Source organism: Ambystoma mexicanum, chromosome 1p (genome assembly GCF_040938575.1).
Source record: "Ambystoma mexicanum isolate Mex_15411 chromosome 1p, UKY_AmexF1_1, whole genome shotgun sequence".
Lineage (NCBI taxonomy): Eukaryota > Metazoa > Chordata > Amphibia > Caudata > Ambystomatidae > Ambystoma > Ambystoma mexicanum.
Genome location: NC_090921.1, coordinates 1026920681 through 1026946282, shown reverse-complemented (window position 1 = coordinate 1026946282; position 25602 = coordinate 1026920681). Strand labels below are relative to the sequence as shown.

The following is a 25602-nucleotide window of genomic DNA, read 5'->3' as shown; positions in this document are numbered from 1 at the left end:
TGCTTTTACTCAATTCGGGATCCTCACATGCCAAATTTGTAGTATTTTGCACGAATTGCAAGAGATGTTTGCATGTCGACGGTTGAAGTGGAAGCTCGAATTGAGCTTGCTAGAGAACGGTTTGCCAAGCCTTCGATAGCTCAGTTGGTAGAGGGGAGGACTGTAGTGGTAAAACAGGCATCCTTAGGTCGCTGGTTCAAATCCGGCTCGAAGGACTTTTGCCAAATGCACATTTTATTGAATACTTGGAAAGTAAAATACTTGGAAAGTAAAATAACAGACAATTTATAATTATATTATATTTCATCACTGAAAATAGATGCCTTTTGCTTTGAGGCTGTGGCCACGTTATTTTTCTGTCCAACACGAATCTTCATTGGTTTCCTGTCAGGTGTTTTGGATCCTGATCTCTTGCTATGAACTGGCAAAACAGCAGAATCCCCTTGACAATCTTGATTTCTCAAGGGAAATGATAGAACACTATACACCATCCAAGATATTAAAATATTGTCAAGGCCCAACACGGCTGAATACTCTGAGGAGATGGCCTGTGAGGCGCCGCCTTTCAACTTTTCCCCCTTAGTATGGTGGTCAGTAACATGCGGGAGACTGCGGAGGGGGTCATTTTTTCAATTGGGAACTGATGTGCTTTTACTCAATTCGGGAACGTCACAAGCCAAACTTGTAGTATTTTGCACGAATTACAAGAGATGTTTACAAGTCGACGGTTGAAGTGGAAGCTCGTATTGAGTTTGCTAGAAAACGATTTGCCAAGCCTTCGATAGCTCAGTTGGTAGAGCGGAGGACTGTAGTGGTAAAACAGGCATTCTTAGGTCGCTGGTTCAAATCCGGCTAGAAGGACTTTTGCCAAATGCACATTTTATTGAATACTTGGAAAGTAAAATACTTGGAAAGTAAAATAACAGACAATTTATAATTATATTATATTTCATCACTGAAAATAGATGCCTTTTGCTTTGAGGCTGTGGCCACGTTATTTTTATGTCCGACACCAATCTTCGTTGGTTTCCTGTGAGGTATTTTGGATCCCCATCTCTTGCTATGAACTGACAAAACAGCAGAATCCCCTTGACAATCTTGATTTCTCAAGGGAAATGGGAGAACACTATACACCATCCAAGATATTAAAATATTGTCAAGGCCGAACACTGATGAATACTCTGAGGAGATGGACTGTGAGGCGCCGCCTTTCAACTTTTCCTCCTTTGTATGGTGGTCAGTAACATGCGGGAGACTGCGGAGGGGGTCATTTTTTTAATTGTGAACTGATGTGCTTTTACTCAATTCGGGAACCTCACAAGCCAAATTTGTAGTATTTTGCACGAATTGCAAGAGATGTTTGAATGTCGACGGTTGAAGTGGAAGCTCGTATTGAGCTTGCTAGAGACTGATTTGCCAAGCCTTCAATAGCTCAGTTGGTAGAGCGGAGGACTGTAGTGGTAAAACAGGCATCCTTAGGTGGCTGGTTCAAATCCAGCTCGAAGAACTTTTGCCAAATGCACATTTTATTGAATACTTGGAAAGTAAAATACTTGGAAAGGAAAATAACAGACAATTTATAATTATATTATATTTCATCATTGAAAATAGATGCCTTTTGCTTTGAGGCTGTGACCACGTTATTTTTCTGTCCAACACGAATCTTCATTGGTTTCCTGTGAGGTGTTTTGGATCCCCATCTCTTGCTATGAACTGGCAAAACAGCAGAATCCCCTTGACAATCTTGATTTCTCAAGGGAAATGAGAGAACACTATACACCATCCAAGATATTAAAATATTGTCAAGGCCCAACGCGGCTGAATACTCTGAGGAGATGGCCTGTGAGGTGCCTCCTTAGTATGGTGGTCAGTAACATGCGGGAGACTGCGGAGGTGGTCATTTTTTTAATTGGGAACTGATGTGCTTTTACTCAATTCGGGATCCTCACATGCCAAATTTGTAGTATTTTGCACGAATTGCAAGAGATGTTTGCATGTCGACGGTTGAAGTGGAAGCTCGAATTGAGCTTGCTAGAGAACGGTTTGCCAAGCCTTCGATAGCTCAGTTGGTAGAGGGGAGGACTGTAGTGGTAAAACAGGCATCCTTAGGTCGCTGGTTCAAATCCGGCTCGAAGGACTTTTGCCAAATGCACATTTTATTGAATACTTGGAAAGTAAAATACTTGGAAAGTAAAATAACAGACAATTTATAATTATATTATATTTCATCACTGAAAATAGATGCCTTTTGCTTTGAGGCTGTGGCCACGTTATTTTTCTGTCCAACACGAATCTTCATTGGTTTCCTGTCAGGTGTTTTGGATCCTGATCTCTTGCTATGAACTGGCAAAACAGCAGAATCCCCTTGACAATCTTGATTTCTCAAGGGAAATGATAGAACACTATACACCATCCAAGATATTAAAATATTGTCAAGGCCCAACACGGCTGAATACTCTGAGGAGATGGCCTGTGAGGCGCCGCCTTTCAACTTTTCCCCCTTAGTATGGTGGTCAGTAACATGCGGGAGACTGCGGAGGGGGTCATTTTTTTAATTTGGAACTGATGTGCTTTTACTCAATTCGGGAACATCACAAGCCAAATTTGTAGTATTTTGCATGAATTGCAAGAGATGTTTACAAGTCGACGGTTGAAGTGGAAGCTCGTATTGAGTTTGCTAGAGAACGATTTGCCACGCCTTCGATAGCTCAGTTGGTAGAGCGGAGGACTGTAGTGGTAAAACAGGCATCCTTAGGTCGCTGGTTCAAAACCGGCTCGAAGGACCTTTGCCAAATGCACATTTTATTGAATACTTGGAAAGTAAAATAACAGACAATTTATAATTATATTATATTTCATCACTGAAAATAGATGCCTTTTGCTTTGAGGCTGTGACCACGTTATTTTTCTGTCCAACACGAATCTTCATTGGTTTCCTGTGAGGTGTTTTGGATCCCCATATCTTGCTATGAACTGGCAAAACAGCAGAATCCCCTTGACAATCTTGATTTCTGAAGAGAAATGAGAGAACACTATACACCATCCAAGATATTAAAATATTGTCAAGGCCCAACGCGGCTGAATACTCTGAGGAGATGGCCTGTGAGGTGCCGCCTTTCAACTTTTCCCCCTTAGTATGGTGGTCAGTAACATGCGGGAGACTGCGGAGGGGGTATAACAGACAATTTATAATTATATTATATTTCATCACTGAAAATAGATGCCTTTTGCTTTGAGGCTGTGGCCACGTTATGTTTCTGTCCAACACCAATCTTCATTGGTTTCCTGTGAGGTGATTCGGATCCCCATCTCTTGCTATGAACTGGCAAAACAGCATAATCCCCTTGACAATCTTGATTTCTCAAGGAAAATGAGAGAACAGTATACACCATCCAAGATATTAAAATATTGTCAAGGCCCAACGCGGCTGAATACTCTGAGGAGATGGCCTGTGAGGTGCCGCCTTTCAACTTTTCCCCCTTAGTATGGTGGTCAGTAACATGCGGGAGACTGCGGAGGGGGTCATTTTTTTAATTGGGAACTGATGTGCTTTTACTCAATTCGGGAACCTCACAAGCCAAATTTGTAGTATTTTGCACGAATTGCAAGAGATGTTTACAAGTCGACGGTTGAAGTGGAAGCTCACATTGAGTTTGCTAGAGAGTGATTTGCCAAGCCTTCGATAGCTCAGTTGGTAGAGCTGAGGACTGTAGTGGTAAAACAGGCATCCTTAGGTCGCTGGTTCAAATCCGGCTCAAAGGACTTTTGCCAAATGCACATTTTATTGAATACTTGGAAAGTAAAATACTTGGAAAGTAAAATAACAGACAATTTATAATTATATTATATTTCATCACTGAAAATAGATGCCTTTTGCTTTGAGGCTGTGGCCACGTTATGTTTCTGTCCAACACGAATCTTCATTGGTTTCATGTGAGGTGTTTTGGATCCCCATCTCTTGCTATGAACTGGCAAAACAGCAGAATCCCCTTGACAATCTTGATTTCTCAAGGGAAATGAGAGAACACTATACACCATCCAAGATATTAAAATATTGTCAAGGCCCAACACGGCTGAATACTCTGAGGAGATGGCCTGTGAGGCGCCCCCTTTCAACTTTTCCCCCTTAGTATGGTGGTCAGTAACATGCGGGAGACTGCGGAGGGGGTCATTTTTTTAATTGGGAACTGATGTGCTTTTACTCAATTCGGGAACCTCACAAGCCAAATTTGTAGTATTTTGCACGAATTGCAAGAGATGTTTGCATGTCGACGGTTGAAGTGGAAGCTCGAATTGAGCTTGCTAGAGAACGGTTTGCCAAGCCTTCGATAGCTCAGTTGGTAGAGGGGAGGACTGTAGTGGTAAAACAGGCATCCTTAGGTCGCTGGTTCAAATCCGGCTCGAAGGACTTTTGCCAAATGCAAATTTTATTGAATACTTGGAAAGTAAAATACTTGGAAAGTAAAATAACAGACAATTTATAATTATATTATATTTCATCACTGAAAATAGATGCCTTTTGCTTTGAGGCTGTGGCCACGTTATGTTTCTGTCCAACACGAATCTTCATTGGTTTCATGTGAGGTGATTCGGATCCCCATCTCTTGCTATGAACTGGCAAAACAGCAGAATCCCCTTGACAATCTTGATTTCTCAAGGGAAATGAGAGAACACTATACACCATCCAAGATATTAAAATATTGTCAAGGCCCAACACGGCTGAATACTCTGAGGAGATGGCCTGTGAGGCGCCGCCTTTCAACTTTTCCCCCTTAGTATGGTGGTCAGTAACATGCGGGAGACTGCGGAGGGGGTCATTTTTTTAATTGTGAACTGATGTGCTTTTACTCAATTTGGGAACCTCACAAGCCAAATTTGTAGTATTTTGCACGAATTGCAAGAGATGTTTGAATGTCGACGGTTGAAGTGGAAGCTCGTATTGAGCTTGCTAGAGACTGATTTGCCAAGCCTTCGATAGCTCAGTTGGTAGAGCAGAGGACTGTAGTGGTAAAACAGGCATCCTTAGGTCGCTGGTTCAAATCCAGATTGAAGGACTTTTGCCAATTGCAAATTTTATTGAATACTTGGAAAGTAAAATGCTTGGAAAATAAAATAACAGACAATTTATAATTATATTATATTTCATCACTGAAAATAGATGCCTTTTGCTTTGAGGCTGTGGCCACGTTATGTTTCTGTCCGACACCAATCTTCGTTGGTTTCCTGTGAGGTGTTTTGGATCCCCATCTCTTGCTATGAACTGACAAAACAGCAGAATCCCCTTGACAATCTTGTTTTCTCAAGGGAAATGGGAGAACACTATACACCATCCAAGATATTAAAATATTGTCAAGGCCCAACACGGCTGAATACTCTGAGGAGATGACCTGTGAGGTGCGCCTTTCAACTTTTCCCCCTTAGTATGGTGGTCAGTAACATGAGGGAGACTGCGGAGGGGGTAATTTTTTTAATTGGGAACTGATGTGCTTTTACTCAATTCGGGAACCTCACAAGCCAAATTTGTAGTATTTTGCACGAATTGCAAGAGATGTTTACAAGTCGACGGTTGAAGTGGAAGCTCGTATTGAGTTTGCTAGAGAATGATTTGCCAAGCCTTCGATAGCTCGTCGCTGGTTCAAATCCGGCTCAAAGGACTTTTGCCAATTGCAAATTTTATTGAATACTTGGAAAGTAAAATGCTTGGAAAATAAAATAACAGACAATTTATAATTATATTATATTTCATCACTGAAAATAGATGCCTTTTGCTTTGAGGCTGTGGCCACGTTATTTTTCTGTCCGACACCAATCTTCGTTGGTTTCCTGTGAGGTATTTTGGATCCCCATCTCTTGCTATGAACTGACAAAACAGCAGAATCCCCTTGACAATCTTGATTTCTCAAGGGAAATGGGAGAACACTATACACCATCCAAGATATTAAAATATTGTCAAGGCCGAACACAGCTGAATACTCTGAGGAGATGGCCTGTGAGGCGCCGCCTTTCAACTTTTCCTCCTTAGTATGGTGGTCAGTAACATGCGGGAGACTGCGGAGGGGGTCATTTTTTTAATTGGGAACTGATGTGCTTTTACTCAATTCGGGAACCTCACAAGCCAAATTTGTAGTATTTTGCACGAATTGCAAGAGATGTTTACAAGTCGACGGTTGAAGTGGAAGCTCGTATTGAGTTTGCTAGAGTCGATTTGCCAAGCCTTCGATAACTCAGTTGGTAGAGCGGAGGACTATAGTGGTAAAACAGGCATCCTTAGGTTGCTGGTTCAAATCCGGCTCAAAGGACTTTTGCCAAATGCACATTTTATTGAATACTTGGAAAATAAAATACTTGGAAAGTAAAATAACAGACAATTTATAATTATATTATATTTCATCACTGAAAATAGATGCCTTTTGCTTTGAGGCTGTGGCCACGTTATTTTTCTGTCCAACACAAATCTTCATTGGTTTCCTGTGAGGTATTTTGGATCCCCATCTCTTGCTATGAACTGACAAAACAGCAGAATCCCCTTGACAATCTTGATTTCTCAAGGGAAATGGGAGAACACTATACACCATCCAAGATATTAAAATATTGTCAAGGCCGAACACTGATGAATACTCTGAGGAGATGGCCTGTGAGGCGCCGCCTTTCAACTTTTCCTCCTTCGTATGGTGGTCAGTAACATGCGGGAGACTGCGGAGGGGGTCATTTTTTTAATTGTGAACTGATGTGCTTTTACTCAATTCGGGAACCTCACAAGCCAAATTTGTAGTATTTTGCACGAATTGCAAGAGATGTTTGCATGTCGACGGTTGAAGTGGAAGCTCGAATTGAGCTTGCTAGAGAACGGTTTGCCAAGCCTTCGATAGCTCAGTTGGTAGAGGGGAGGACTGTAGTGGTAAAAAAGGCATCCTTAGGTCGCTGGTTCAAATCCAGCTCGAAGGACTTTTGCCAAATGCAAATTTTATTGAATACTTGGAAAGTAAAATACTTGGAAAGTAAAATAACAGACAATTTATAATTATATTATATTTCATCACTGAAAATAGATGCCTTTTGCTTTGAGGCTGTGACCACCTTATTTTTCTGTCCAACACAAATCTTCATTGGTTTCCTGTGAGGTGTTTTGGATCCCCATCTCTTGCTATGAACTGGCAAAACAGCAGAATCCCCTTGACAATCTTGATTTCTCAAGGGAAATGAGAGAACACTATACACCATCCAAGATATTAAAATATTGTCAAGGCCCAACGCAGCTGAATACTCTGAGGAGATGGCCTGTGAGGTGCCGCCTTTCAACTTTTCCCCCTTAGTATGGTGGTCAGTAACATGCGGGAGACTGCGGAGGGGGTCATTTTTTTAATTGGGAACTGATGTACTTTTACTCACTTCGGGAACCTCACAAGCCAAATTTGTAGTATTTTGCACGAATTGCAAGAGATGTTTACAAGTCGACGGTTGAAGTGGAAGCTCGTATTGAGTTTGCTAGAGTTGATTTGCCAAGCATTCGATAGCTCAGTTGGTAGAGCGGAGGACTGTAGTGGTAAAACAGGCATCCTTAGGTCACTGGTTCAAATCCGGCTCGAAGGACTCTTGCTAAATGCACATTTTATTGAATACTTGGAAAGTAAAATACTTGGAAAGTAAAATAACAGACAATTTATAATTATATTATATTTCATCACTGAAAATAGATGCCTTTTGCTTTGAGGCTGTGGCCACGTTATTTTTCTGTCCAACACAAATCTTCATTGGTTTCCTGTCAGGTATTTTGGATCCCCATCTCTTGCTATGAACTGGCAAAACAGCAGAATCCCCTTGACAATCTTGATTTCTCAAGGGAAATGAGAGAACACTATACACCATCCAAGATATTAAAATATTGTCAAGGCCCAACGCAGCTGAATACTCTGAGGAGATGGCCTGTGAGGTGCCGCCTTTCAACTTTTCCCCCTTAGTATGGTGGTCAGTAACATGCAGGAGACTGCGGAGGGGGTCATTTTTTTAATTGGGAACTGATGTGCTTTTACTCACTTCGGGAACCTCACAAGCCAAATTTGTAGTATTTTGCACGAATTGCAAGAGATGTTTACAAGTCGACGGTTGAAGTGGAAGCTCGTATTGAGTTTGCTAGAGTTGATCTGCCAAGCCTTCGATAGCTCAGTTGGTAGAGCGGAGGACTGTAGTGGTAAAACAGGCATCCTTAGGTCGCTGGTTCAAATCCGGCTCGAAGGACTCTTGCCAAATGCACATTTTATTGAATACTTGGAAAGTAAAATACTTGGAAAGTAAAATAACAGACAATTTATAATTATATTATATTTCATCACTGAAAATAGATGCCTTTTGCTTTGAGGCTGTGGCCACGTTATTTTTCTGTCCAACACGAATCTTCATTGGTTTCCTGTCAGGTGTTTTGGATCCCCATCTCTTGCTATGAACTGGCAAAACAGCAGAATCCCCTTGACAATCTTGATTTCTCAAGGGAAATGAGAGAACACTATACACCATCCAAGATATTAAAATATTGTCAAGGCCCAACACGGCTGAATACTCTGAGGAGATGGCCTGTGAGGCGCCGCCTTTCAACTTTTCCCCCTTAGTATGGTGGTCATTAACATGCGGGAGACTGCGGAGGGGGTCATTTTTTTAATTGGGAACTGATGTGCTTTTACTCAATTCGGGAACCTCACAAGCCAAATTTGTAGTATTTTGCACGAATTGCAAGAGATGTTTACAAGTCGACGTTGAAGTGGAAGCTCGTATTGAGTTTGCTAGAGAATGATTTGCCAAGCCTTCGATAGCTCAGTTGGTAGAGCGGAGGACTGTAGTGGTAAAACAGGCATCCTTAGGTCGCTGGTTCAAATCCGGCTCGAAGGACTTTTGCCAAATGCAAATTTTATTGAATACTTGGAAAGTAAAATACTTGGAAAGTAAAATAACAGACAATTTATAATTATATTATATTTCATCACTGAAAATAGATGCCTTTTGCTTTGAGGCTGTGGCCACGTTATTTTTCTGTCCGACACCAATCTTCGTTGGTTTCCTGTGACGTGTTTTGGATCCCCATCTCTTGCTATGAACTGACAAAACAGCAGAATCCCCTTGACAATCTTAATTTCTCAAGGGAAATGAGAGAACACTATAAAATATTGTCAAGGCCCAACGCGGCTGAATACTCTGCGGAGATGTCCTGTGAGGTGCCGCCTTTCAACTTTTCCCCCTTAGTATGGTGGTCAGTAACATGCGGGAGACTGCGGAGGGGGTCATTTTTTTAATTGGGAACTGATGTGCTTTTACTCAATTCGGGAACCTCACAAGCCAAATTTGTAGTATTTTGCACGAATTGCAAGAGATGTTTGAATGTCGACGGTTGAAGTGGAAGCTCGTATTGAGCTTGCTAGAGACTGATTTGCCAAGCTTTCGATAGCTCAGTTGGTACAGCGGAGGACTGTAGTGGTAAAACAGGCATCCTTAGGTCGCTGGTTCAAATCCGGCTCGAAGGACTTTTGCCAAATGCACATTTTATTGAATACTTGGAAAGTAAAATACTTGGAAAGTAAAATAACAGACAATTTATAATTATATTATATTTCATCACTGAAAATAGATGCCTTTTGCTTTGAGGCTGTGGCCACGTTATTTTTCTGTCCGACACCAATCTTCGTTGTTTTCCTGTGAGGCATTTTGGATCCCCATCTCTTGCTATGAACTGACAAAACAGCAGAATCCCCTTGACAATCTTGATTTCTCAAGGGAAATGGGAGATCACTATACACCATCCAAGATATTAAAATATTGTCAAGGCCGAACACTGATGAATACTCTGAGGAGATGGCCTGTGAGGCGCCGCCTTTCAACTTTTCCTCCTTTGTATGGTGGTCAGTAACATGCGGGAGACTGCGGAGGGGGTCATTTTTTAAATTGTGAACTGATGTGCTTTTACTCAATTCGGGAACCTCACAAGCCAAATTTGTAGTATTTTGCACGAATTGCAAGAGATGTTTACAAGTCGATGGTTGAAGTGAAAGCTCGTTTTGAGTTTGCTAGAGAACGATTTGCCAAGCCTTCGATAGCTCAGTTGGTAGAGCGGAGGACTGTAGTGGTAAAACAGGCATCCTTAGGTCGCTGGTTCAAATCCCGCTCGAAGGACTTTTGCCAAATGCACATTTTATTGAATACTTGGAAAGTAAAATACTTGGAAAGTAAAATAACAGACAATTTATAATTATATTATATTTCATCACTGAAAATAGATGCCTTTTGCTTTGAGGCTGTGACCACGTTATTTTTCTGTCCAACACGAATCTTCATTGGTTTCCTGTGAGGTGTTTTGGATCCCCATCTCTTGCTATGAACTGGCAAAACAGCAGAATCCCCTTGACAATCTTGATTTCTCAAGAGAAATGAGAGAACACTATACACCATCCAAGATATTAAAATATTGTCAAGGCCCAACGCGGCTGAATACTCTGAGGAGATGGCCTGTGAGGTGCCGCCTTTCAACTTTTCCCCCTTAGTATGGTGGTCAGTAACATGCGGGCGACTGCGGAGGGGGTCATTTTTTTTTTGGGAACTGATGTGCTTTTACTCAATTCGGGAACCTCACAAGCCAAATTTGTAGTATTTTGCACGAATTGCAAGAGATGTTTACAAGTCGACGGTTGAAGTGGAAGCTCGTATTGAGTTTGCTAGAGTTGATTTGCCAAGCCTTCGATAGCTAAGTTGGTAGAGCGGAGGACTGTAGTGGTAAAACAGGCATCCTTAGGTCACTGGTTCAAATCCGGCTCGAAGGACTCTTGCTAAATGCACATTTTATTGAATACTTGGAAAGTAAAATACTTGGAAAGTAAAATAACAGACAATTTATAATTATATTATATTTCATCACTGAAAATAGATGCCTTTTGCTTTGAGGCTGTGGCCACGTTATTTTTCTGTCCAACACAAATCTTCATTGGTTTCCTGTCAGGTATTTTGGATCCCCATCTCTTGCTATGAACTGGCAAAACAGCAGAATCCCCTTGACAATCTTGATTTCTCAAGGGAAATGAGAGAACACTATACACCATCCAAGATATTAAAATATTGTCAAGGCCCAACGCAGCTGAATACTCTGAGGAGATGGCCTGTGAGGTGCCGCCTTTCAACTTTTCCCCCTTAGTATGGTGGTCAGTAACATGCGGGAGACTGCGGAGGGGGTCATTTTTTTAATTGGGAACTGATGTGCTTTTACTCACTTCGGGAACCTCACAAGCCAAATTTGTAGTATTTTGCACGAATTGCAAGAGATGTTTACAAGTCGACGGTTGAAGTGGAAGCTCGTATGGAGTTTGCTAGAGTTGATTTGCCAAGCCTTTGATAGCTCAGTTGGTAGAGCGGAGGACTGTAGTGGTAAAACAGGCATCCTTAGGTCGCTGGTTCAAATCCGGCTCGAAGGACTCTTGCCAAATGCACATTTTATTGAATACTTGGAAAGTAAAATACTTGGAAAGTAAAATAACAGACAATTTATAATTATATTATATTTCATCACTGAAAATAGATGCCTTTTGCTTTGAGGCTGTGGCCACGTTATTTTTCTGTCCAACACGAATCTTCATTGGTTTCCTGTCAGGTGTTTTGGATCCCCATCTCTTGCTATGAACTGGCAAAACAGCAGAATCCCCTTGACAATCTTGATTTCTCAAGGGAAATGAGAGAACACTATACACCATCCAAGATATTAAAATATTGTCAAGGCCCAACACGGCTGAATACTCTGAGGAGATGGCCTGTGAGGCGCCGCCTTTCAACTTTTCCCCCTTAGTATGGTGGTCATTAACATGCGGGAGACTGCGGAGGGGGTCATTTTTTTAATTGGGAACTGATGTGCTTTTACTCAATTCGGGAACCTCACAAGCCAAATTTGTAGTATTTTGCACGAATTGCAAGAGATGTTTACAAGTCGACGTTGAAGTGGAAGCTCGTATTGAGTTTGCTAGAGAATGATTTGCCAAGCCTTCGATAGCTCAGTTGGTAGAGCGGAGGACTGTAGTGGTAAAACAGGCATCCTTAGTTCGCTGGTTCAAATCGGGCTCGAAGGACTTTTGCCAAATGCAAATTTTATTGAATACTTGGAAAGTAAAATACTTGGAAAGTAAAATAACAGACAATTTATAATTATATTATATTTCATCACTGAAAATAGATGCCTTTTGCTTTGAGGCTGTGGCCACGTTATTTTTCTGTCCAACACGAATCTTCATTGGTTTCCTGTGACGTGTTTTGGATCCCCATCTCTTGCTATGAACTGGCAAAACAGCAGAATCCCCTTGACAATCTTGATTTCTCAAGGGAAATGAGAGAACACTATACACCATCCAAGATATTAAAATATTGTCAAGGCCCAACACGGCTGAATACTCTGAGGAGATGGCCTGTGAGGCGCCGCCTTTCAACTTTTCCCCCTTAGTATGGTGGTCATTAACATGCGGGAGACTGCGGAGGGGGTAATTTTTTTAATTAGGAACTGATGTGCTTTTACTCAATTCGGGAACCTCACAAGCCAAATTTGTAGTATTTTGCATAAATTGCAAGAGATGTTTACAAGTCGACGGTTGAAGTGGAAGCTCGTATTGAGTTTGCTAGAGAATGATTTGCCAAGCCTTTGATAGCTCAGTTGGTAGAGCGGAGGACTGTAGTGGTAAAACAGGCATCCTTAGGTCGCTGGTTCAAATCTGGCTCGAAGGACTTTTGCCAAATGCACATTTTATTGAATACTTGGAAAGTAAAATACTTGGAAAATAAAATACCAGACAATTTATAATTATATTATATTTCATCACTGAAAATAGATGCCTTTTGCTTTGAGGCTGTGGCCACGTTATGTTTCTGTCCAACACCAATCTTCATTGGTTTCCTGTGAGGTGTTTCGGATCCCCATCTCTTGCTATGAACTGGCAAAACAGCAGAATCCCCTTGACAATCTTGATTTCTCAAGGGAAATGAGAGAACAGTATACACCATCCAAGATATTAAAATATTGTCAAGGCCCAACACGGCTGAATACTCTGAGGAGATGGCCTGTGAGGCGCCGCCTTTCAACTTTTCCCCCTTAGTATGGTGGTCAGTAACATGCGGGAGACTGCGGAGGGGGTCATTTTTTTAATTGGGAACTGATGTGCTTTTACTCAATTCGGGAACCTCACAAGCCAAATTTGTAGTATTTTGCACGAATTGCAAGAGATGTTTGCATGTCGACGGTTGAAGTGGAAGCTCGAATTGAGCTTGCTAGAGAACGGTTTGCCAAGCCTTCGATAGCTCAGTTGGTAGAGGGGAGGACTGTAGTGGTAAAACAGGCATCCTTAGGTCGCTGGTTCAAATCCGGCTCGAAGGACTTTTGCCAAATGCAAATTTTATTCAATACTTGGAAAGTAAAATACTTGGAAAATAACATAACAGACAATTTATAATTATATTATATTTCATCACTGAAAATAGATGCCTTTTGCTTTGAGGCTGTGGCCACATTATTTTTCTGTCCAACACCAATCTTCTTTGGTTTCCTGTGAGGTGTTTCTTTGATCCCCATCTCTTGCTATGAACTGGCAAAACAGCATAATCCCCTTGACAATCTTGATTTCTCAAGGAAAATGAGAGAACACTATACACCATCCAAGATATTAAAATATTGTCAAGGCCCAACGCGGCTGAATACTCTGAGGAGATGGCATGTGAGGTGCCGCCTTTCAACTTTTCCCCCTTAGTATGGTGGTCAGTAACATGCGGGAGACTGCGGCGGGGGTCATTTTTTTAATTGGGAACTGATGTGCTTTTACTCAATTCGGGAACCTCACAAGCCAAATTTGAAGTATTTTGCACGAATTGCAAGAGATGTTTACAAGTCGACGGTTGAAGTGGAAGCTCGTATTGAGTTTGCTAGAGTTGATTTGCCAAGCCTTCGATAGCTCAGTTGGTAGAGCTGAGGACTGTAGTGGTAAAACAGGCATCCTTAGGTCGCTGGTTCAAATCCAGCTTGAAGGACTCTTGCCAAATGCACATTTTATTGAATACTTGGAAAGTAAAATACTTGGAAAGTAAAATAACAGACAATTTATAATTATATTATATTTCATCACTGAAAATAGATGCCTTTTGCTTTGAGGCTGTGGCCACGTTATTTTTCTGTCCAACACGAATCTTCATTGGTTTCCTGTCAGGTGTTTTGGATCCCCATCTCTTGCTATGAACTGGCAAAACAGCAGAATCCCCTTGACAATCTTGATTTCTCAAGGGAAATGAGAGAACACTATAAAATATTGTCAAGGCCCAACGCGGCTGAATACTCTGAGGAGATGGCCTGTGAGGTGCCGCCTTTCAACTTTTCCCCCTTAGTATGGTGGTCAGTAACATGCGGGAGACTGCGGAGGGGGTCATTTTTTTAATTGGGAACTGATGTGCTTTTACTCAATTCGGGAACCTCACAAGCCAAATTTGTAGTATTTTGCACGAATTGCAAGAGCTGTTTACAAGTCGACGGTTGAAGTGGAAGCTCGTATTGAGTTTGCTAGAGTTGATTTGCCAAGCCTTTGATAGCTCAGTTGGTAGAGCGGAGGACTGTAGTGGTAAAACAGGCATCCTTAGGTTGCTGGTTCAAATCCGACTCAAAGGACTTTTGCCAAATGCACATTTTATTGAATACTTGGAAAGTAAAATACTTGGAAAGTAAAAGAACAGACAATTTATAATTATATTATATTTCATCACTGAAAATAGATGCCTTTTGCTTTGAGGCTGTGGCCACGTTATTTTTCTGTCCAACACGAATCTTCATTGGTTTCCTGTCAGGTGTTTTGGATCCCCATCTCTTGCTATGAACTGGCAAAACAGCAGAATCCCCTTGACAATCTTGATTTCTCAAGGGAAATGAGAGAACACTATACACCATCCAAGATATTAAAATATTGTCAAGGCCTAACACGGCTGAATACTCTGAGGAGATGGCCTGTGAGGCGCCGCCTTTCAACTTTTCCCCCCTTAGTATGGTGGTCATTAACATGCGGGAGACTGCGGAGGGGGTAATTTTTTTAATTGGGAACTGATGTGCTTTTACTCAATTCGGGAACCTCACAAGCCAAATTTGAAGTATTTTGCACGAATTGCAAGAGATGTTTACAAGTCGACGGTTGAAGTGGAAGCTCGTATTGAGTTTGCTAGAGTTGATTTGCCAAGCCTTCGATAGCTCAGTTGGTAGAGCGGAGGACTGTAGTGGTAAAACAGGCATCCTTAGGTCGCTGGTTCAAATCTGGCTCGCAGGACTCTTGCCAAATGCACATTTTATTGAATACTTGGAAAGTAAAATACTTGGAAAGTAAAATAACAGACAATTTATAATTATATTATATTTCATCACTGAAAATAGATGCCTTTTGCTTTGAGGCTGTGGCCACGTTATTTTTCTGTCCAACACGAATCTTCATTGGTTTCCTGTCAGGTGTTTTGGATCCCCATCTCTTGCTATGAACTGGCAAAACAGCAGAATCCCCTTGACAATCTTGATTTCTCAAGGGAAATGAGAGAACACTATACACCATCCAAGATATTAAAATATTGTCAAGGCCCAACACGGCTGAATACTCTGAGGAGATGGCCTGTGAGGCGCCGCCTTTCAACTTTTCCCCCTTAGTATGGTGGTCATTAACATGCGGGAGACTGCGGAGGGGGTCATTTTTTTAATTGGGAACTGATGTGCTTTTACTCAATTCGGGAACCTCACAAGCCAAATTTGTAGTATTTTGCACGAATTGCAAGAGATGTTTACAAGTCGACGTTGAAGTGGAAGCTCGTATTGAGTTTGCTAGAGAATGATTTGCCAAGCCTTCGATAGCTCAGTTGGTAGAGTGGAGGACTGTAGTGGTAAAACAGGCATCCTTAGGTCGCTGGTTCAAATCCGGCTCGAAGGACTTTTGCCAAATGCAAATTTTATTGAATACTTGGAAAGTAAAATACTTGGAAAGTAAAATAACAGACAATTTATAATTATATTATATTTCATCACTGAAAATAGATGCCTTTTGCTTTGAGGCTGTGGCCACGTTATTTTTCTGTCCGACACCAATCTTCGTTGGTTTCCTGTGACGTGTTTTGGATCCCCATCTCTTGCTATGAACTGACAAAACAGCAGAATCCCCTTGACAATCTTAATTTCTCAAGGGAAATGAGAGAACACTATAAAATATTGTCAAGGCCCAACGCGGCTGAATACTCTGAGGAGATGTCCTGTGAGGTGCCGCCTTTCAACTTTTCCCCCTTAGTATGGTGGTCAGTAACATGCGGGAGACTGCGGAGGGGGTCATTTTTTTAATTGGGAACTGATGTGCTTTTACTCAATTCGGGAACCTCACAAGCCAAATTTGTAGTATTTTGCACGAATTGCAAGAGATGTTTGAATGTCGACGGTTGTAGTGGAAGCTCGTATTGAGCTTGCTAGAGATTGATTTGCCAAGCTTTCGATAGCTCAGTTGGTACAGCGGAGGACTGTAGTGGTAAAACAGGCATCCTTAGGTCGCTGGTTCAAATCCGGCTCGAAGGACTTTTGCCAAATGCACATTTTATTGAATACTTGGAAAGTAAAATACTTGGAAAGTAAAATAACAGACAATTTATAATTATATTATATTTCATCACTGAAAATAGATGCCTTTTGCTTTGAGGCTGTGGCCACGTTATTTTTCTGTCCGACACCAATCTTCGTTGTTTTCCTGTGAGGCATTTTGGATCCCCATCTCTTGCTATGAACTGACAAAACAGCAGAATCCCCTTGACAATCTTGATTTCTCAAGGGAAATGGGAGATCACTATACACCATCCAAGATATTAAAATATTGTCAAGGCCGAACACTGATGAATACTCTGAGGAGATGGCCTGTGAGGCGCCGCCTTTCAACTTTTCCTCCTTTGTATGGTGGTCAGTAACATGCGGGAGACTGCGGAGGGGGTCATTTTTTAAATTGTGAACTGATGTGCTTTTACTCAATTCGGGAACCTCACAAGCCAAATTTGTAGAATTTTGCACGAATTGCAAGAGATGTTTACAAGTCGACGGTTGAAGTGGAAGCTCGTATTGAGTTTGCTAGAGTTGATTTGCCAAGCCTTCGATAGCTCAGTTGGTAGAGCGGAGGACTGTAGTGGTAAAACAGGCATCCTTAGGTCACTGGTTCAAATCCGTCTCGCAGGACTCTTGCTAAATGCACATTTTATTGAATACTTGGAAAGTAAAATACTTGGAAAGTAAAATAACAGACAATTTATAATTATATTATATTTCATCACTGAAAATAGATGCCTTTTGCTTTGAGGCTGTGGCCACGTTATTTTTCTGTCCAACACAAATCTTCATTGGTTTCCTGTCAGGTATTTTGGATCCCCATCTCTTGCTATGAACTGGCAAAACAGCAGAATCCCCTTGACAATCTTGATTTCTCAAGGGAAATGAGAGAACACTATACACCATCCAAGATATTAAAATATTGTCAAGGCCCAACGCAGCTGAATACTCTGAGGAGATGGCCTGTGAGGTGCCGCCTTTCAACTTTTCCCCCTTAGTATGGTGGTCAGTAACATGCGGGAGACTGCGGAGGGGGTCATTTTTTTAATTGGGAACTGATGTGCTTTTACTCACTTCGGGAACCTCACAAGCCAAATTTGTAGTATTTTGCACGAATTGCAAGAGATGTTTACAAGTCGACGGTTGAAGTGGAAGCTCTTATGGAGTTTGCTAGAGTTGATTTGCCAAGCCTTCGATAGCTCAGTTGGTAGAGCGGAGGACTGTAGTGGTAAAACAGGCATCCTTAGGTCGCTGGTTCAAATCCGGCTCGAAGGACTCTTGCCAAATGCACATTTTATTGAATACTTGGAAAGTAAAATACTTGGAAAGTAAAATAACAGACAATTTATAATTATATTATATTTCATCACTGAAAATAGATGCCTTTTGCTTTGAGGCTGTGGCCACGTTATTTTTCTGTCCAACACGAATCTTCATTGGTTTCCTGTCAGGTGTTTTGGATCCCCATCTCTTGCTATGAACTGGCAAAACAGCAGAATCCCCTTGACAATCTTGATTTCTCAAGGGAAATGAGAGAACACTATACACCATCCAAGATATTAAAATATTGTCAAGGCCCAACACGGCTGAATACTCTGAGGAGATGGCCTGTGAGGCGCCGCCTTTCAACTTTTCCCCCTTAGTATGGTGGTCATTAACATGCGGGAGACTGCGGAGGGGGTCATTTTTTTAATTGGGAACTGATGTGCTTTTACTCAATTCGGGAACCTCACAAGCCAAATTTGTAGTATTTTGCACGAATTGCAAGAGATGTTTACAAGTCGACGTTGAAGTGGAAGCTCGTATTGAGTTTGCTAGAGAATGATTTGCCAAGCCTTCGATAGCTCAGTTGGTAGAGCGGAGGACTGTAGTGGTAAAACAGGCATCCTTAGTTCGCTGGTTCAAATCGGGCTCGAAGGACTTTTGCCAAATGCAAATTTTATTGAATACTTGGAAAGTAAAATACTTGGAAAGTAAAATAACAGACAATTTATAATTATATTATATTTCATCACTGAAAATAGATGCCTTTTGCTTTGAGGCTGTGGCCACGTTATGTTTCTGTCCAACACCAATCTTCATTGGTTTCCTGTGAGGTGTTTCGGATCCCCATCTCTTGCTATGAACTGGCAAAACAGCAGAATCCCCTTGACAATCTTGATTTCTCAAGGGAAATGAGAGAACAGTATACACCATCCAAGATATTAAAATATTGTCAAGGCCCAACACGGCTGAATACTCTGAGGAGATGGCCTGTGAGGCGCCGCCTTTCAACTTTTCCCCCTTAGTATGGTGGTCAGTAACATGCGGGAGACTGCGGAGGGGGTCATTTTTTTAATTGGGAACTGATGTGCTTTTACTCAATTCGGGAACCTCACAAGCCAAATTTGTAGTATTTTGCACGAATTGCAAGAGATGTTTGCATGTCGACGGTTGAAGTGGAAGCTCGAATTGAGCTTGCTAGAGAACGGTTTGCCAAGCCTTCGATAGCTCAGTTGGTAGAGGGGAGGACTGTAGTGGTAAAACAGGCATCCTTAGGTCGCTGGTTCAAATCCGGCTCGAAGGACTTTTGCCAAATGCAAATTTTATTCAATACTTGGAAAGTAAAATACTTGGAAAATAACATAACAGACAATTTATAATTATATTATATTTCATCACTGAAAATAGATGCCTTTTGCTTTGAGGCTGTGGCCACATTATTTTTCTGTCCAACACCAATCTTCTTTGGTTTCCTGTGAGGTGTTTCTTTGATCCCCATCTCTTGCTATGAACTGGCAAAACAGCATAATCCCCTTGACAATCTTGATTTCTCAAGGAAAATGAGAGAACACTATACACCATCCAAGATATTAAAATATTGTCAAGGCCCAACGCGGCTGAATACTCTGAGGAGATGGCATGTGAGGTGCCGCCTTTCAACTTTTCCCCCTTAGTATGGTGGTCAGTAACATGCGGGAGACTGCGGCGGGGGTCATTTTTTTAATTGGGAACTGATGTGCTTTTACTCAATTCGGGAACCTCACAAGCCAAATTTGAAGTATTTTGCACGAATTGCAAGAGATGTTTACAAGTCGACGGTTGAAGTGGAAGCTCGTATTGAGTTTGCTAGAGTTGATTTGCCAAGCCTTCGATAGCTCAGTTGGTAGAGCGGAGGACTGTAGTGGTAAAACAGGCATCCTTAGGTCGCTGGTTCAAATCCAGCTCGAAGGACTCTTGCCAAATGCACATTTTATTGAATACTTGGAAAGTAAAATACTAGGAAAGTAAAATAACAGACAATTTATAATTATATTATATTTCATCACTGAAAATAGATGCCTTTTGCTTTGAGGCTGTGGCCACGTTATTTTTCTGTCCAACACAAATCTTCATTGGTTTCCTGTCAGGTGTTTTGGATCCCCATCTCTTGCTATGAACTGGCAAAACAGCAGAATCCCCTTGACAATCTTGATTTCTCAAGGGAAATGAGAGAACACTATAAAATATTGTCAAGGCCCAACGCGGCTGAATACTCTGAGGAGATGGCCTGTGAGGTGCCGCCTTTCAACTTTTCCCCCTTAGTATGGTGGTCAGTAACATGCGGGAGACTGCGGAGGGGGTCATTTTTTTAATTGGGAACTGATGTGCTTTTACTCAATTCGGGAACCTCACAAGCCAAATTTGTAGTATTTTGCACGAATTGCAAGAGATGTTTACAAGTCGACGGTTGAAGTGGAAGCTCGTATTGAGTTTGCTAGAGTTGATTTGCCAAGCCTTTGATAGCTCAGTTGGTAGAGCGGAGGACTGTAGTGGTAAAACAGGCATCCTTAGGTTGCTGGTTCAAATCCGGCTCAAAGGACTTTTGCCAAATGCACATTTTATTGAATACTTGGAAAGTAAAATACTTGGAAAGTAAAAGAACAGACAATTTATAATTATATTATATTTCATCACTGAAAATAGATGCCTTTTGCTTTGAGGCTGTGGCCACGTTATTTTTCTGTCCAACACGAATCTTCATTGGTTTCCTGTCAGGTGTTTTGGATCCCCATCTCTTGCTATGAACTGGCAAAACAGCAGAATCCCCTTGACAATCTTGATTTCTCAAGGGAAATGAGAGAACACTATACACCATCCAAGATATTAAAATATTGTCAAGGCCTAACACGGCTGAATACTCTGAGGAGATGGCCTGTGAGGCGCCGCCTTTCAACTTTTCCCCCTTAGTATGGTGGTCATTAACATGCGGGAGACTGCGGAGGGGGTAATTTTTTTAATTGGGAACTGATGTGCTTTTACTCAATTCGGGAACCTCACAAGCCAAATTTGTAGTATTTTGCACGAATTGCAAGAGATGTTTGCATGTCGACGGTTGAAGTGGAAGCTCGAATTGAGCTTGCTAGAGAACGGTTTGCCAAGCCTTCGATAGCTCAGTTGGTACAGCGGAGGACTGTAGTGGTAAAACAGGCATCCTTAGGTCGCTGGTTCAAATCCGGCTCAAAGGGCTTTTGCCAAATGCAAATTTTATTGAATACTTGGAAAGTAAAATACTTGGAAAATAACATAACAGACAATTTATAATTATATTATATTTCATCACTGAAAATAGATGCCTTTTGCTTTGAGGCTGTGGCCACATTATTTTTCTGTCCAACACCAATCTTCTTTGGTTTCCTGTGAGGTGTTTCTTTGATCCCCATCTCTTGCTATGAACTGGCAAAACAGCATAATCCCCTTGACAATCTTGATTTCTCAAGGAAAATGAGAGAACACTATACACCATCCAAGATATTAAAATATTGTCAAGGCCCAACGCGGCTGAATACTCTGAGGAGATGGCCTGTGAGGTGCCGCCTTTCAACTTTTCCCCCTTAGTATGGTGGTCAGTAACATGCGGGAGACTGCGGCGGGGGTCATTTTTTTAATTGGGAACTGATGTGCTTTTACTCAATTCGGGAACCTCACAAGCCAAATTTGAAGTATTTTGCACGAATTGCAAGAGATGTTTACAAGTCGACGGTTGAAGTGGAAGCTCGTATTGAGTTTGCTAGAGTTGATTTGCCAAGCCTTCGATAGCTCAGTTGGTAGAGCGGAGGACTGTAGTGGTAAAACAGGCATCCTTAGGTCGCCGGTTCAAATCTGGCTCGCAGGACTCTTGCCAAATGCACATTTTATTGAATACTTGGAAAGTAAAATACTTGGAAAGTAAAATAACAGACAATTTATAATTATATTATATTTCATCACTGAAAATAGATGCCTTTTGCTTTGAGGCTGTGGCCACGTTATTTTTCTGTCCAACACGAATCTTCATTGGTTTCCTGTCAGGTGTTTTGGATCCCCATCTCTTGCTATGAACTGGCAAAACAGCAGAATCCCCTTGACAATCTTGATTTCTCAAGGGAAATGAGAGAACACTATACACCATCCAAGATATTAAAATATTGTCAAGGCCCAACACGGCTGAATACTCTGAGGAGATGGCCTGTGAGGCGCCGCCTTTCAACTTTTCCCCCTTAGTATGGTGGTCATTAACATGCGGGAGACTGCGGAGGGGGTCATTTTTTTAATTGGGAACTGATGTGCTTTTACTCAATTCGGGAACCTCACAAGCCAAATTTGTAGTATTTTGCACGAATTGCAAGAGATGTTTACAAGTCGACGTTGAAGTGGAAGCTCGTATTGAGTTTGCTAGAGAATGATTTGCCAAGCCTTCGATAGCTCAGTTGGTAGAGCGGAGGACTGTAGTGGTAAAACAGGCATCCTTAGGTCGCTGGTTCAAATCCGGCTCGAAGGACTTTTGCCAAATGCAAATTTTATTGAATACTTGGAAAGTAAAATACTTGGAAAGTAAAATAACAGACAATTTATAATTATATTATATTTCATCACTGAAAATAGATGCCTTTTGCTTTGAGGCTGTGGCCAGGTTATTTTTCTGTCCGACACCAATCTTCGTTGGTTTCCTGTGACGTGTTTTGGATCCCCATCTCTTGCTATGAACTGACAAAACAGCAGAATCCCCTTGACAATCTTAATTTCTCAAGGGAAATGAGAGAACACTATAAAATATTGTCAAGGCCCAACGCGGCTGAATACTCTGAGGAGATGTCCTGTGAGGTGCCGCCTTTCAACTTTTCCCCCTTAGTATGGTGGTCAGTAACATGCGGGAGACTGCGGAGGGGGTCATTTTTTTAATTGGGAACTGATGTGCTTTTACTCAATTCGGGAACCTCACAAGCCAAATTTGTAGTATTTTGCACGAATTGCAAGAGATGTTTGAATGTCGACGGTTGAAGTGGAAGCTCGTATTGAGCTTGCTAGAGACTGATTTGCCAAGCTTTCGATAGCTCAGTTGGTACAGCGGAGGACTGTAGTGGTAAAACAGGCATCCTTAGGTCGCTGGTTCAAATCCGGCTCGAAGGACTTTTGCCAAATGCACATTTTATTGAATACTTGGAAAGTAAAATACTTGGAAAGTAAAATAACAGACAATTTATAATTATATTATATTTCATCACTGAAAATAGATGCCTTTTGCTTTGAGGCTGTGGCCACGTTATTTTTCTGTCCGACACCAATCTTCGTTGTTTTCCTGTGAGGCATTTTGGATCCCCATCTCTTGCTATGAACTGACAAAACAGCAGAATCCCCTTGACAATCTTGATTTCTCAAGGGAAATGGGAGATCACTATACACCATCCAAGATATTAAAATATTGTCAAGGCCGAACACTGATGAATACTCTGAGGAGATGGCCTGTGAGGCGCCGCCTTTCAACTTTTCCTCCTTTGTATGGTGGTCAGTAACATGCGGGAGACTGCGGAGGGGGTCATTTTTTAAATTGTGAACTGATGTGCTTTTACTCAATTCGGGAACCTCACAAGCCAAATTTGTAGTATTTTGCACGAATTGCAAGAGATGTTTACAAGTCGATGGTTGAAGTGAAAGCTCGTATTGAGTTTGCTAGAGAACAATTTGCCAAGCCTTCGATAGCTCAGTTGGTAGAGCGGAGGACTGTAGTGGTAAAACAGGCATCCTTAGGTCGCTGGTTCAAATCCCGCTCGAAGGACTTTTGCCAAATGCACATTTTATTGAATACTTGGAAAGTAAAATACTTGGAAAGTAAAATAACAGACAATTTATAATTATATTATATTTCATCACTGAAAATAGATGCCTTTTGCTTTGAGGCTGTGACCACGTTATTTTTCTGTCCAACACGAATCTTCATTGGTTTCCTGTGAGGTGTTTTGGATCCCCATCTCTTGCTATGAACTGGCAAAACAGCAGAATCCCCTTGACAATCTTGATTTCTCAAGAGAAATGAGAGAACACTATACACCATCCAAGATATTAAAATATTGTCAAGGCCCAACGCGGCTGAATACTCTGAGGAGATGGCCTGTGAGGTGCCGCCTTTCAACTTTTCCCCCTTAGTATGGTGGTCAGTAACATGCGGGCGACTGCGGAGGGGGTCATTTTTTTTTGGGGAACTGATGTGCTTTTACTCAATTCGGGAACCTCACAAGCCAAATTTGTAGAATTTTGCACGAATTGCAAGAGATGTTTACAAGTCGACGGTTGAAGTGGAAGCTCGTATTGAGTTTGCTAGAGTTGATTTGCCAAGCCTTCGATAGCTCAGTTGGTAGAGCGGAGGACTGTAGTGGTAAAACAGGCATCCTTAGGTCACTGGTTCAAATCCGGCTCGAAGGACTCTTGCTAAATGCACATTTTTTTGAATACTTGGAAAGTAAAATACTTGGAAAGTAAAATAACAGACAATTTATAATTATATTATATTTCATCACTGAAAATAGATGCCTTTTGCTTTGAGGCTGTGGCCACGTTATTTTTCTGTCCAACACAAATCTTCATTGGTTTCCTGTCAGGTATTTTGGATCCCCATCTCTTGCTATGAACTGGCAAAACAGCAGAATCCCCTTGACAATCTTGATTTCTCAAGGGAAATGAGAGAACACTATACACCATCCAAGATATTAAAATATTGTCAAGGCCCAACACGGCTGAATACTCTGAGGAGATGGCCTGTGAGGCGCCGCCTTTCAACTTTTCCCCCTTAGTATGGTGGTCATTAACATGCGGGAGACTGCGGAGGGGGTCATTTTTTTAATTGGGAACTGATGTGCTTTTACTCAATTCGGGAACCTCACAAGCCAAATTTGTAGTATTTTGCACGAATTGCAAGAGATGTTTACAAGTCGACGTTGAAGTGGAAGCTCGTATTGAGTTTGCTAGAGAATGATTTGCCAAGCCTTCGATAGCTCAGTTGGTAGAGCGGAGGACTGTAGTGGTAAAACAGGCATCCTTAGTTCGCTGGTTCAAATCGGGCTCGAAGGACTTTTGCCAAATGCAAATTTTATTGAATACTTGGAAAGTAAAATACTTGGAAAGTAAAATAACAGACAATTTATAATTATATTATATTTCATCACTGAAAATAGATGCCTTTTGCTTTGAGGCTGTGGCCACGTTATTTTTCTGTCCAACACGAATCTTCATTGGTTTCCTGTGACGTGTTTTGGATCCCCATCTCTTGCTATGAACTGGCAAAACAGCAGAATCCCCTTGACAATCTTGATTTCTCAAGGGAAATGAGAGAACACTATACACCATCCAAGATATTAAAATATTGTCAAGGCCCAACACGGCTGAATACTCTGAGGAGATGGCCTGTGAGGCGCCGCCTTTCAACTTTTCCCCCTTAGTATGGTGGTCATTAACATGCGGGAGACTGCGGAGGGGGTAATTTTTTTAATTAGGAACTGATGTGCTTTTACTCAAATCGGGAACCTCACAAGCCAAATTTGTAGTATTTTGCATAAATTGCAAGAGATGTTTACAAGTCGACGGTTGAAGTGGAAGCTCGTATTGAGTTTGCTAGAGAATGATTTGCCAAGCCTTTGATAGCTCAGTTGGTAGAGCGGAGGACTGTAGTGGTAAAACAGGCATCCTTAGGTCGCTGGTTCAAATCTGGCTCGAAGGACTTTTGCCAAATGCACATTTTA

The 25602-nt window shown here is 41.5% G+C and overlaps 10 non-coding genes across 10 annotated transcripts; all 10 read left to right on the top strand.

Annotated features, from left to right (window-relative positions):
- The first annotated feature begins 6213 nt into the window (after nt 1–6213).
- On the top strand, nt 6214–6299 carry TRNAY-AUA (transfer RNA tyrosine (anticodon AUA)). The gene is given in 2 exon segments: nt 6214–6250; nt 6264–6299. It is a non-coding gene; the product is annotated as a tRNA-Tyr (tRNA).
- A 1850-nt stretch (nt 6300–8149) lies between these two features.
- Nucleotides 8150–8235, top strand: TRNAY-GUA (transfer RNA tyrosine (anticodon GUA)). Its single transcript is given in 2 exon segments — nt 8150–8186; nt 8200–8235. It is a non-coding gene; the product is annotated as a tRNA-Tyr (tRNA).
- Nucleotides 8236–8794: 559 nt separating this feature from the next.
- Nucleotides 8795–8880, top strand: TRNAY-GUA (transfer RNA tyrosine (anticodon GUA)). Its single transcript is given in 2 exon segments — nt 8795–8831; nt 8845–8880. It is a non-coding gene; the product is annotated as a tRNA-Tyr (tRNA).
- Nucleotides 8881–11358: 2478 nt separating this feature from the next.
- TRNAY-GUA (transfer RNA tyrosine (anticodon GUA)) lies at nt 11359–11444 on the top strand. The gene is given in 2 exon segments: nt 11359–11395; nt 11409–11444. It is a non-coding gene; the product is annotated as a tRNA-Tyr (tRNA).
- A 2498-nt stretch (nt 11445–13942) lies between these two features.
- TRNAY-GUA (transfer RNA tyrosine (anticodon GUA)) lies at nt 13943–14028 on the top strand. Its single transcript is given in 2 exon segments — nt 13943–13979; nt 13993–14028. It is a non-coding gene; the product is annotated as a tRNA-Tyr (tRNA).
- A 1833-nt stretch (nt 14029–15861) lies between these two features.
- Nucleotides 15862–15947, top strand: TRNAY-GUA (transfer RNA tyrosine (anticodon GUA)). The gene is given in 2 exon segments: nt 15862–15898; nt 15912–15947. It is a non-coding gene; the product is annotated as a tRNA-Tyr (tRNA).
- A 1833-nt stretch (nt 15948–17780) lies between these two features.
- On the top strand, nt 17781–17866 carry TRNAY-GUA (transfer RNA tyrosine (anticodon GUA)). Its single transcript is given in 2 exon segments — nt 17781–17817; nt 17831–17866. It is a non-coding gene; the product is annotated as a tRNA-Tyr (tRNA).
- Nucleotides 17867–19718: 1852 nt separating this feature from the next.
- On the top strand, nt 19719–19804 carry TRNAY-GUA (transfer RNA tyrosine (anticodon GUA)). Its single transcript is given in 2 exon segments — nt 19719–19755; nt 19769–19804. It is a non-coding gene; the product is annotated as a tRNA-Tyr (tRNA).
- Nucleotides 19805–20346: 542 nt separating this feature from the next.
- On the top strand, nt 20347–20432 carry TRNAY-GUA (transfer RNA tyrosine (anticodon GUA)). Its single transcript is given in 2 exon segments — nt 20347–20383; nt 20397–20432. It is a non-coding gene; the product is annotated as a tRNA-Tyr (tRNA).
- A 1852-nt stretch (nt 20433–22284) lies between these two features.
- On the top strand, nt 22285–22370 carry TRNAY-GUA (transfer RNA tyrosine (anticodon GUA)). The gene is given in 2 exon segments: nt 22285–22321; nt 22335–22370. It is a non-coding gene; the product is annotated as a tRNA-Tyr (tRNA).
- The last annotated feature ends 3232 nt before the right edge of the window (nt 22371–25602 follow it).